The sequence below is a fragment of the Perissodus microlepis genome, chromosome 3 (genome assembly GCF_051167445.1).
Source record: "Perissodus microlepis isolate ML-2025 ecotype Zambia chromosome 3, ASM5116744v1, whole genome shotgun sequence".
Lineage (NCBI taxonomy): Eukaryota > Metazoa > Chordata > Actinopteri > Cichliformes > Cichlidae > Perissodus > Perissodus microlepis.
Genome location: NC_140463.1, coordinates 18,423,147 through 18,434,456, shown reverse-complemented (window position 1 = coordinate 18,434,456; position 11,310 = coordinate 18,423,147). Strand labels below are relative to the sequence as shown.

Genomic DNA, 11,310 nt, shown 5'->3' with positions numbered 1-11,310 from the left:
ATAATATCATGTTATTACAATATAAATATTGTACGAATGTGATATTATATTAAAACGTGAAAGGTATATTGTTAGAACAATAAACTTTTCACGTTATAACGTGATATAGCTCTATTTTTCTTTTGCCTGGGTGGCAGCTCTACGCTTGCGTACTCGGATGAGCTTGCCTCATCCTACAAATTGTGCCTCCATCTGTTGTGTCCAGATCACACGCTGCACTGCCGTGCTGCTCCACCTTTTCTCTTTCATTTCTGTGTTTGTGCGTGCACAGTGTGAGAGGCTGCGTTGAGGGGCGACAGGATTTGGTTTGATTATCTTGCAACCATACGATTGATGATTGGGAGCTGGTCGTGAGGTGTTAACTGCTTTTTGTTACCCCATGTATACTACACGATGCACACACGATTAAGGCAAAACACGGGCCGATCCCCAAAACGGTTGCGCGATTGAAAAATCGGCTCAAAATTGGCCAAAAATCGGGCAGCTTTTGGAGGCTAGCTCCAAACAAACATCTGCAGCTTGGCAGTGTATACAGCACTATAATGACCAGACCTAATTCTTTTGAAAGCCATACATCTTTCCACAGGTCTCAACTTCATCAGACATCACCTAGACACAGAGCTGGATGAGGCCAGCACAGACAGCAGCCTAACCGACGAAGATGATGGATCCATGGGATCAGGAAAGCCAGAAGCAGGGGAGCTGGAGAGGTACCTTTCATGTCCATTCACTGGAGGTGTGGATCTATTGCATGGCGTTCCTCACATCAAGAAGCTGTCGATCAAAATCAACACAGCTCTTCCTGCATCTGGAGCTTGTGAAGGACTTCTTCGTCATGCAGGACTCCTGTTCACTGCTAAACAGTCACAGCTTCACAGAAAGAACCTTGAGAGCAAACTGCTGCTGAAGCTTAACAATCACTTCACTGAGTGAAGAAAGGGCACATTTTTGCTAAATATGCAGAAATAGATGCACACCCATACAACTTATGGTAAACTGAGCTCCCTTGTATGAACATATGTTGAAGATGCCTCGTTCTAATGTTTTCTCTGAGGCTGCTGTGCCATTTGGCGCAAAAATGAATATAAAGTTTACAGCATATCTTGTCACTGGAAATTGTTTGCACTGTTTATATATTTATATTATTTACTGTAGGTATTGGTTAAAAAAAAAAAAAAAGCTTTATGTTGTGAAAAACTGAAATCTGGAAATTAGAATTGTTGTGCCTTATTTTGTTGATGTTTTTACATATATTCTATTTGAAAATACTAAAATTTGTATATTTATTTATTTTTGTCTGATAACATTTATTTAAAAAATAAATCGGACATTTCAAACACTTACTCGCTACTTGAGTAGTCTTTTCACCAAGTACTTTTTTACTTGAGTAACTTTTTTGACAACTACTTTTCACTTTTACTTGAGTAATAATATTTTAAAGTAATGCTACTCTTACTTGAGTACAAGTTTTGGATACTCGACCCACCTCTGATCATAATCAACAGCAATCAGTCAGGAAAACTGTCAAAGGGAAGATTGTAGACCTAAATGAAACTGAGACTCACATGACATCTTTCAACTGTTAAATAAGTCAAATTAAAGACAAACTCACAAAGCAAATGAAAATAAATATCTAAACATCTCGGAAATAATGGGCAGCATGATAGAAGTGAGACCTGCTGTGATGTAAGGATTGGAGATGGTGGCACTGACAAAAAGGAGTGAGTGAGCAGATCTGAGGGACAGCCTGGGTTGAGCGGTTTGGAGACGAAGTTCATCAAATTCGGTTCTTTTTTTCAATTCTTTTAGCGACAGACAAAGACCCGACTCAGTGTGGTCAAGCTCAAAAAAATCATCTTTATTGTACATTTCCGGAAAAGGAGAGCTGTAGAGGCAAGGCTGAGATGGGTTGGATGTGCAGAAGAGGGATGGGGGATATTTTGGACAAAGGATGCTGACAATGGAGCTGCCAGGCAGAAGGCACAGATGAAGACCAGAGAGATGATTTTGGATGTAGTCAAGGAGGACATGCAGGGGCTTGGTGTGAATATAAAATGTAAATAAAATATTACCAACCCCCCAAAAATATAACTATGGACACTTTCAGTTCAATTTGACTGGTTTTATAGACAGATAGTCTAAGCCAAATAAGACATTACTAATTTCCAAAGAATCAGTGGTACCTTATTTTGAAAAAAATATTTTTTTAAGTTATAACACTGTTCCTAATCTATTGACAGTGCTACAATGGTAGAAAAAAAACTAAGTCAAAGCCTCATCCATTCATCATTGTGCCAAAGTTTGGATGTTTTTACTGCACAGTTGTTGAGGACGAAAGAAGAAGAGGAGGACAAAAAGTAGAAATGTGACAAAAAGCTGACTTTGCTGCTTGTCCTGTTACACTTTAACACAAAATATCATTAGCAGCATTTCAAGGAACCAATAAGTGTGTTGATTAAGCTTCAATGTAATTATAATTGTCTGTATTCATAGTGCATAATATAATTAAAATAAACGCCCAATATAAACCTTCGTTTTTGAGTTTTATTTTGCAAACATGATGTAGGATACAACAGAAATGCTGCTCATAGCTAAAAATAAAAAAAAGCTCCAGAGAAAACACACACATACAAAATACATTCACTGATACTTTCAAAACCATACAGCATGTGTTGCATCATTAAGTCTGACATAATGTAGGAGATCACAAACAGCAATAATACTCACTGTTACCTGCATTTAACACAGCAAAAGCTGAATTTAAAACCAGATTATTAGCTGCTAAACATCATGTTTAAAATGTTTTCTTGCTGCATCGAATGTTACGCAATCTACATTTTATATATTTTCTATAAAAGCTATAAATGCTCCCAGATAACATGGATACTAAATGGTAATACACATTTGTGCTAGCTAAGTGTATATTATACCATTTAATATTATTTCTAACACAAACTAATACCACAGTGTCAGGGAGGAAATCAAACACTTAAATTAAACAAAATATATCAACAGAGAACAATTTAAAAAATATTTTAGACGTTTGGCTATAATGTGATGTAAAACCTGTCATATTGTCTCCTCAACAGAAGCTGTTGTCATCAGTCACTTTCCTCATTATGTTGATGGTGAGCTGCTCTTTATGGACCTGAAACAAAATCATAACAAACAGCTGTGAAACAGACTCATGGACATGTATGTAAATTATATACGCTGCCCTCTGACATGCACTACATTATGTGTGCAGTTTCATTATTCTAGAGAAACCAATAAAAATAATCAATAAAAGCTGGATTAAAGGAGTTTATAAAAACAGGTTTTAGTCCACACAGGTTTAAAAAACACCCCAAAGTTTTTACTATTTCACACTCATTTCTTACATTTCTTTCATTATCTGCTTTAGCAAATCTTTCTGTATATCCTCGTCCTATCAGTCCCCTCCACCCAGGCGTAATTCTTAACAGGGGTTTGTATTCATTCATTAAAATGTTTTTCTTCATGAGACTGCATAGACAGGAAGGAAACGTGGAGGCAGAACATGACAAAGAGAAGATCTGATGGCTGAGAACCAAAGTGGCTCTTCAGTTACGAGGAGAAGCTGTTACGTCTCATGGCTCGCATAATTCAAACAGAAAGAATCACTTTCCACAGGAAGAACCCACTGGACCATCACACAGGTCACCCAGCTTCCTAAAGAGGAAGGCTGGGGCGGTAATTATGAGACACAGTCAGTTATAATCAGAGCACATTAAATGAATGCTCTCTTTCCGTGCATCCATGCTCAACAGCATAAAACTGTAAAATGTCCTCTAAGCCTGAAACAGATCTACAGGACATTAAAATTATCGTCTAATTTAACTGAAACAAGTGAAACACACTGAGTGAGCAGATAAAACAGTTAAAGAGCTCCTGTAAAGATTTCATACCTGGGGTTGAATTTGGATTGACATTACAATAGTCAGAGCTCTCCTCTGGGTCACCACGGTGCTCTGTTGAGGTCATGAAATGAAAGCATTTAAAAAACAAACAGTTTTGCAAATGTAATATATTTTATGTTGGATACTCACGTGTCTTGTTAATCACTTTGAGCTGATTCACACATGAATCACCTTCTATTTGACCTGAAATAATAACATTATTTATTTTAATAATAATCACAGTTATTTTATAACGGCCTCCATGAGCTGTGAATGAATTAAAATTTATACTGTACCAGTATCAGTGCTTTTAGAGCCTCTGATTGTCTCATAGACACAACGATCACCTGCAGGTCAAAGAAAATTATTCTACTTATCATTACTATTATCAAGTATTCTCATCAGTAACATTTATATTAAATGCTGTTATTAACTTTGTTTAATTCACCAGTGTTAAAACTGCAGCAGTCTTGTTGCAAAGAGCATCAGAATCTTTTAAACTACATGAAAAGCTAACCATGAAGAAGAGACGAGTACACCTGCTGCTGATCTTCATCCTGACTGACCGTCTGGTCATCAGCTGAACCTTGATTAAACACTTAAAAGAAGACATTTGATTTTACATGGTTATGTTTTATACATGGCCTGCGTTATGTGTCTGTGCACATAAATATTTAAAGAGTAAAATCTCTGAGATCAGAGGAACAAAAAGTCTCACCTTTGGACTTCATGCAGTAATACAGCAAGAGCAGGAGGACAATAAATGTGATTCCAGAAATTAGTCCAACGATCATTACAAATGAAGAGCTCTCCAAATTGAGCACAGCTGTTGTAAATAAGAAACACAAACTCTTGAATTCAATAATTCAGAAGCTGCTTTAAAGACAATAAATATGTTCAAGGTCTCTGGATTTTTTATTTCTTAAGGATGTGACCTTCAGTCACTGGTCACCTGCTGTAGTTTTTTAGGCCTCCCAGCTCTTGATTTATTTTTATCGAGTGTTCTCAGATTTTTTACGGACAGCCTGGACACCATGCTGAGATATGCCAAGTGTTCAGCTAAATTAAAAACTCTATTGAAATCATTTTGCTGGTACAAACATGCTTTTGTATTCCTGTCAAACTGTTATTTATTTATTTATTTTATTTATTTATCTATTTAAGTGTTCGTCTTATAATATATTTCACACTAAGTACAGCAGAAATTTCCTAATATTGTAAATCTGATCAATTGCTTGGCAATAAAATCTTTTCTGGTTCTGATTCTATATTTAGCATTTTTCTTAGATTTAACAAAGAGGGGAAACAAATTATTTGTTTATGTGACAAGCTGCAAGTAATAAAACATCTAAAGATAAAATGTAAAATGATATGATCATCTCAGAAATCCCTGTTCTACAACAGTGTCTGTAAAAATGTTTGCTGCATATATTTTAAAAACAATGTAACATACTTTGTAGACTACGGAATTGTTCCTGTGCATTGTTACGTTTGTAAAATGGAGCTCAACAACAAACATGACAAACAAAACAAAAATGACTGAACTCACAGGTTATCTCAAGGGTGACATCATCACTTTTATCAGTGTAGTAAACTGGGTTTCCTCTTCTTCCTCTGCAGCGGTAGATTCCTCCTTGAGATACTCTGATTACTCTGTTTTGTTGATCATCGGTTCTCATTTGAACTTCAGTGTTTGGGTCACGTCTGAACCACTCATATTTCCAGCCAGCAGAGCTCCCCACAGAGCAGGTCAGCGTCACGTTGCCCCCTACTGGTATGATAGTTGATCCTGGAGTCAGTGTGGCCCTGGGTTTACCTGAGGTAAGGAAAAAGAAGAAGAAAAGGAAAAAATTGGATTGTCATTTATCTTTAGAAATATTTACTCGTATATGCTTAGAGTTTTATAATTAGTTGTAGACTGATAGAGGTTTGATCCGTAGTAGTCTGTGGAGACTCTGTGTGCCTCCCAGAGCACTCAGGCATGCACACACAACTTAAGGTCAGGAGAGAGGTCATATCTCCACTTACTGATTTATGGTATAGGAGGACACCTACTCTGTATTTGGTTAAGTATAAGAGCCTTTTGTTTAGATGGACCGCTAGACTCCTGGCACCAGCTTTGGGGAGTCTTCACAGGTTCACATCTTGACCCCACACACACTTGTATATCTATGTGAAACGCCATATGTTAATGAATGTTAACGAATGTTAATGAATGTTAATGAATCTATGCATATTCATGTAACCACAATAAAAGGAGTGCTACAGGGCTGAGAGTCCAACGGAGGTCAAGTGGGCGGAACGACATCTGGCTCCGGTCCGGTCTCCCTCATGCATGAGTAACACAAACAACTTTGCCTACTTGGTGTTCAATGCTTTTGCTGTGTAGTTAAATTGTCTCGTTCCAGCGGTGGGCCTGTGCTAGACAGACCCATCAAAGTATTTTTTTTATTTTTGTGCGTTCTGTGAGTAGTACACAAAATTAATTGCACAATGGTACATTTTAATAACAACATTTTTATAATTAGAATAGAATAGAATTAAACTTTATTGTCATTGCACATGTCACAGGTACAAGGCAATGAAATGCAGTTTGCATCCATCCAGAAGTGCTTTAGCCATGATATAGATATATTACAATATATATTAGCAATAATATAGATATGTGAGTATATTACAGAAATGGGTCTATTATGGTATGTTATATGTACACAGTATGAAGTATGTTATGAATATGCTATAACTATAAGTATGTACAGGCTATGAACAGGATATAAATATGAAAAACTATACAGAAATATGAGATATACAGCTATACAGAAATGGGAACTATGCAAGTTGTAAACAGTTGTAGGATTAAAAATTATTGTATTCTACAGAATGATTATTTACACAGAACTATACAGTAGTGCAGCTAAGAGGCTATATAAAGTGCTAGTGGTTGTGAGTGGTGGTTCAGTCCATGTTATTATTGTGTGTTTGAGGGTACAGTTGTCCATCGTGTGTGTGTGTAGGTGGTTGTGGGTGTGTGTATGTTCAGTCCATGTGTTAACGTGGGTCAGATGTCAGGAGGCAGAGTTCAGGAGTCTGACAGCTGTGGGGAAGAAGCTGTTCCGGTACCTGGTCGTCTTAGTCCGGAGGCTCCTGTAGCGCCTCCCAGAGGGCAGGAGGGTGAAGAGTCCATGTGATGGGTGACCGGGGTCTTTGATGATTTCCCCAGCCCTTTTCAGACACCGCTTCCTGTAGATGTCCTTTATGGCAGGAAGTGGTGCTCCGGCGATGCGCTGGGCAGTATTCACGACCCTCTGCAACGCCTTCCGGTCCGAGGCAGAGCAGTTCCCGTACCAGACTGTTATACAGTTGGTCAGGATGCTCTCGATGGTGCAGCGATAGAAGTTCACCAGGATGTCTGAGGACAGGTGGTTCTTCCTCAGAGTCCTCAGGAAGAAGAGGCGCTGGTGAGCCTTCTTGACCAGCTTGCAGCAGTTGGTCATCCAGATGAGATCCTCAGAGATGAGGACTCCCAGGAACTTGAAGCTGCTCACACGCTCCACAGCCGTCCCCTTAATGTAGATGGGTGGATGTGGGTCAGCATTCCTCCTGTAGTCCACGATGAGCTCCTTGGTCTTCTCGGTGTTAAGCAGCAGGTTGTTTGTGTCGCACCACTCAGCCAGACGATCCACCTCCTCCCTGTAGGCGGCCTCATCGTTGTCACTGATGAGGCCAATCACCGTGGTGTCATCTGCAAACTTAATGATGGTGTTGGAACCACCGGCAGGTCTGCAGTCATGGGTGAAGAGGGAGTAGAGGAAAGGGATCATCACACAGCCTTGTGGTACACCGGTGTTCATTGTGATTGTAGATGAGCAGTGGTTATCCAGCCAGACATGTTGGGGCGGTTGGTCAGGAAGTCCAGTAACCATTTACACATGAGGGAACTGATGCCCAGGTCTGTCAGTTTCCTGATGAGTTGTGAGGGGTGGATTGTATTGAATGCTGAACTGAAGTCTATAAACAGCATTCTGACGTAGGTGTTGTTGTTGTCCAGGTGTGAGAGGACAATTATGTACCCTCTATTATTTCATCAATTGGATGAGTGTTTAAACAGGGAAATTAGTAGTAAAAACATCCCAGCAGTGTTATTGCTGATGTCATCTACTTTCTCCTCTCACACAGCTCTGTAATGCATTTCCATTTATAAACTAGTTCTTTCCCTTTCTGCTTAAAGCCTTCCTGCTCCCAACAAAAACAACAGATTCATCAGAAGATTCTCGCTAAGGTAAGACTCAGACGTCAGACCACACAGGAGCAGATCATCATAGCTGCACAGACAAATCTCTAATAGCACCACTTTAATTATAAGACTTTTAACTCTTCACGTCTGGCCTTCATTACATATTATCATGTAATTACATGATTTATTAACTGCAGCAGTTTGCTTTGATTTGGCATCAGTCAATCTTCTTTCCACACCATCAGAAGAAATCAACATCCCTCCCTCCCTATTAGAAAAACATATCTTCATAACTTACACACTAATATCAACATTTCACACATCACTGCATTAATAAAACAAACTCATCCATTATTCCTGAGATAAAATGTATAAAAACATGTAATCCATGAAGAAAATCCCTTCAAACAGTTCGGCCCCCTGTGGAGGAAAAAGATGTCTGTCATGGTCTTAAAATGTTGTTTCCACATTAGAGATGTGTTCACATTCACAGCATACAGCAGAAACTATGTTCACATCACTGGGCTCTCTACACCATTTCAGCTGCACAGACGTCACAGAGTCACCATCTGTTTCTAGGCTGCCACAATAATCCAGCTCAACAATGAAAACAGATTTCTGCTTGTAGCTCCATCAGTCACCATGACAAGTGTACCAGCAAGGTGTACCTAATAAAATGTCTAGTACCCTTCTTAATCTCTGAGGTGTGTCCCATTGTCACAGATGTATAAGATCAAGAACCTAGCCTTTACAAACATTTGTGGAAAAATGGGTCCAAAGAAGAGCGAGCTTCCTCTTTATAGAGCTTCTCTAAACAAAACAGCATTTTGTCTCAGTGTTTTTACACTTTCAGTAAAGACGGCACTGAACACGCTAAAATTAAAAAGTGTCAGTGTTCACAAGAACGATGGTGATGCAGCCACTGTGAAATCTGCGGTAGTTTTGCAGCTGATAAGGAGCAGATATTCTGAATATTACATAAACATCATACTGAATACTGTCAGACTGGCAACAGCCCTCAATATTCACAGTAAAGCACTTTTTTCATCATCATCACTTTACGGGGTATTAGTTGGGGTCCCAAGCTCAATGGTGGGGCAGGCGGCTTGGACACTTGTGTTCATGATGCCGATAACTCGGGAACTCATCATCTACTAATAATCTCAGATAAATTCTCAGTGACCTCGAGGTCAAAGTTAGAGGTCAGGTTTTCTAAAAAACAAATCTTGTGAACTCGAGAAGGAAATCACTTATGTTCAAGCTTACTTGCATGTACCAGGAAGCTGAGGGGCTGCATGATCATGGTGACTGAGATCAAGTATGTGTGTGTTTTATTTATGTTATCAGCTGGAAGAAAATTTCCATGAGACTTTTAAATAGGGATGATGTAGTTTTGTCATTATTTGTTTTGTACATTTAAAAGTTGTGAAGGTGTTTTTCATAGACACACGTATATGATGTTTGTTTATTTCATCATCTTACTGGGGTGATGGTAATAAAGCTCAACATTAGCTTTGTACCAGCTAAATATTCACAAAGTGTCAGACAAACTACGAGGCTACAATCAGGTTGATCTCATCCTGTTCTGACCGTTGTTATGTTTGTAAAATGTAGCTCAACAACAAACATGACTTACTTGATGCTGACAAGTTGAAGGCTTCACTCCACTCTGTTGAAGAATATGAGTCATCTCTGCGTCGACTCTTACACATGTAGTCTCCACTGCTGGACTCAGAAACATTGAATATCCAGTAATTATTGTGAGTCCACTGTGTGGTCTGGTTGGGTCCTCTCCATCTATACTCCCACTCAGTGGTTTCACCTCCTTCCTGCACCTCACATGTCAGACTGATCGTCTCACCGCTGAATATCTGAGGTCAGCTGGGTCGTCCTTTAACAACAACCTTATTGGAAACTGTTTATTAACAGTTAAGATACAAACAGAAACATCAGCTCAGCAGAGAAAACTTAACACTGTGTTTCTGAATGTGAATTTCAAACTAAATAACTGAACTCACAGGTTATCTCAATGGTGACATCATCACTTTTATCAGTGTAGTAAACTGGGTTTCCTCTTCTTCCTCTGCAGTGGTAGATTCCTCCTTGAGATACTCTGATTACTCCGTTTTGTTGATCATCTGTTCTCATTTGAACGTCAGTGTTCTGGTCACGTCTGAACCACTCATATTTCCAGTCAGCAGAGCTCCCCACAGAGCAGGTCAGTGTCACACTGCCCCCTACTGGTATGATAGTTGATCCTGGAGTCAGTGTGGCCCTGGGTTTATCTGCTGTTAGGGAAAAAGGAAAAATGCATTATTCATTATGAACTCATAAAAAACAGAAAAGGGAATACTCAAAATTTGGTTTAATGTGGTGAAACTTTCCACCCACATTACTCTTTATCATATTTTTCTATTTATTTTCTCTCTGTGTTCTGTAATTTTCTTCTCGTGTCTTTCTCAACATGTGGATATTGTTTCTGTAACTCTGGTTTAAATCTCTAAATAATTACAGTATAAATGTTTGTCTGACCTGAAAAAGTCACACTAATGTAAACTATCACAGGTCACTGCTGAAGGACACACAATGATGGTTTCACAGCTCTGTGTGGTTTTTGGTTTAAATAACAGAAACATCAGTCACCTTAAACTTTTCATGTTTCTTCTTTTTCAATTAATTTTTTTAAATAAATTAAAACAAATCTATATAGTATACAGAGTATGTGAGTATTTTAGCACTGGGTTTACTGTGAGCAAAGCAATTGATGGTAACACCTCAAGTGTTTGATTGATGCCATGTTTGAGTGAGTCTTCAGTTGTGTGAAGTAACAGGTAAAATTAGTGTCCTGGTTAAAGTTTATGCTTCACAGCAACAGAAACAAATTTCCATGACAATATTATTTAGTGTACATGTCACTGACGACTTACCCTTCACAGTTACAGAGACAGTGTTACTGTTCTTTGTTTTCTGTGATCTCGTCCTGTGAGCAGAGCAGCTGTATTTACCACTCTGAGCTGTAGATGCAGCTTTAAATCTGAGGCCTTTGTTTGTGTTGGAGTTGAACATCTCTCGACCATCCTTTAGGAGTTTGTATTCCCAGTCTGTGTGTTTTCCTTCCTTCACCTCACATTTGAAGCTAACAGTCTCTCCGATGAACAT

The 11,310-nt window shown here is 38.8% G+C and overlaps 1 pseudogene across 1 annotated transcript; it reads right to left on the bottom strand.

The window, feature by feature from the left end:
- Positions 1-2,552: 2,552 nt before the first annotated feature.
- Positions 2,553-11,310, bottom strand: LOC146390324 (uncharacterized; annotated as a pseudogene). Its single transcript, XR_014799417.1, has 10 exons — positions 11,157-11,310; positions 10,170-10,439; positions 9,788-10,066; positions 5,467-5,733; positions 4,636-4,743; positions 4,435-4,515; positions 4,214-4,264; positions 4,068-4,121; positions 3,927-3,989; positions 2,553-3,148 (listed from the first exon to the last, which is right to left on the bottom strand). The product of XR_014799417.1 is annotated as an uncharacterized LOC146390324 (transcript).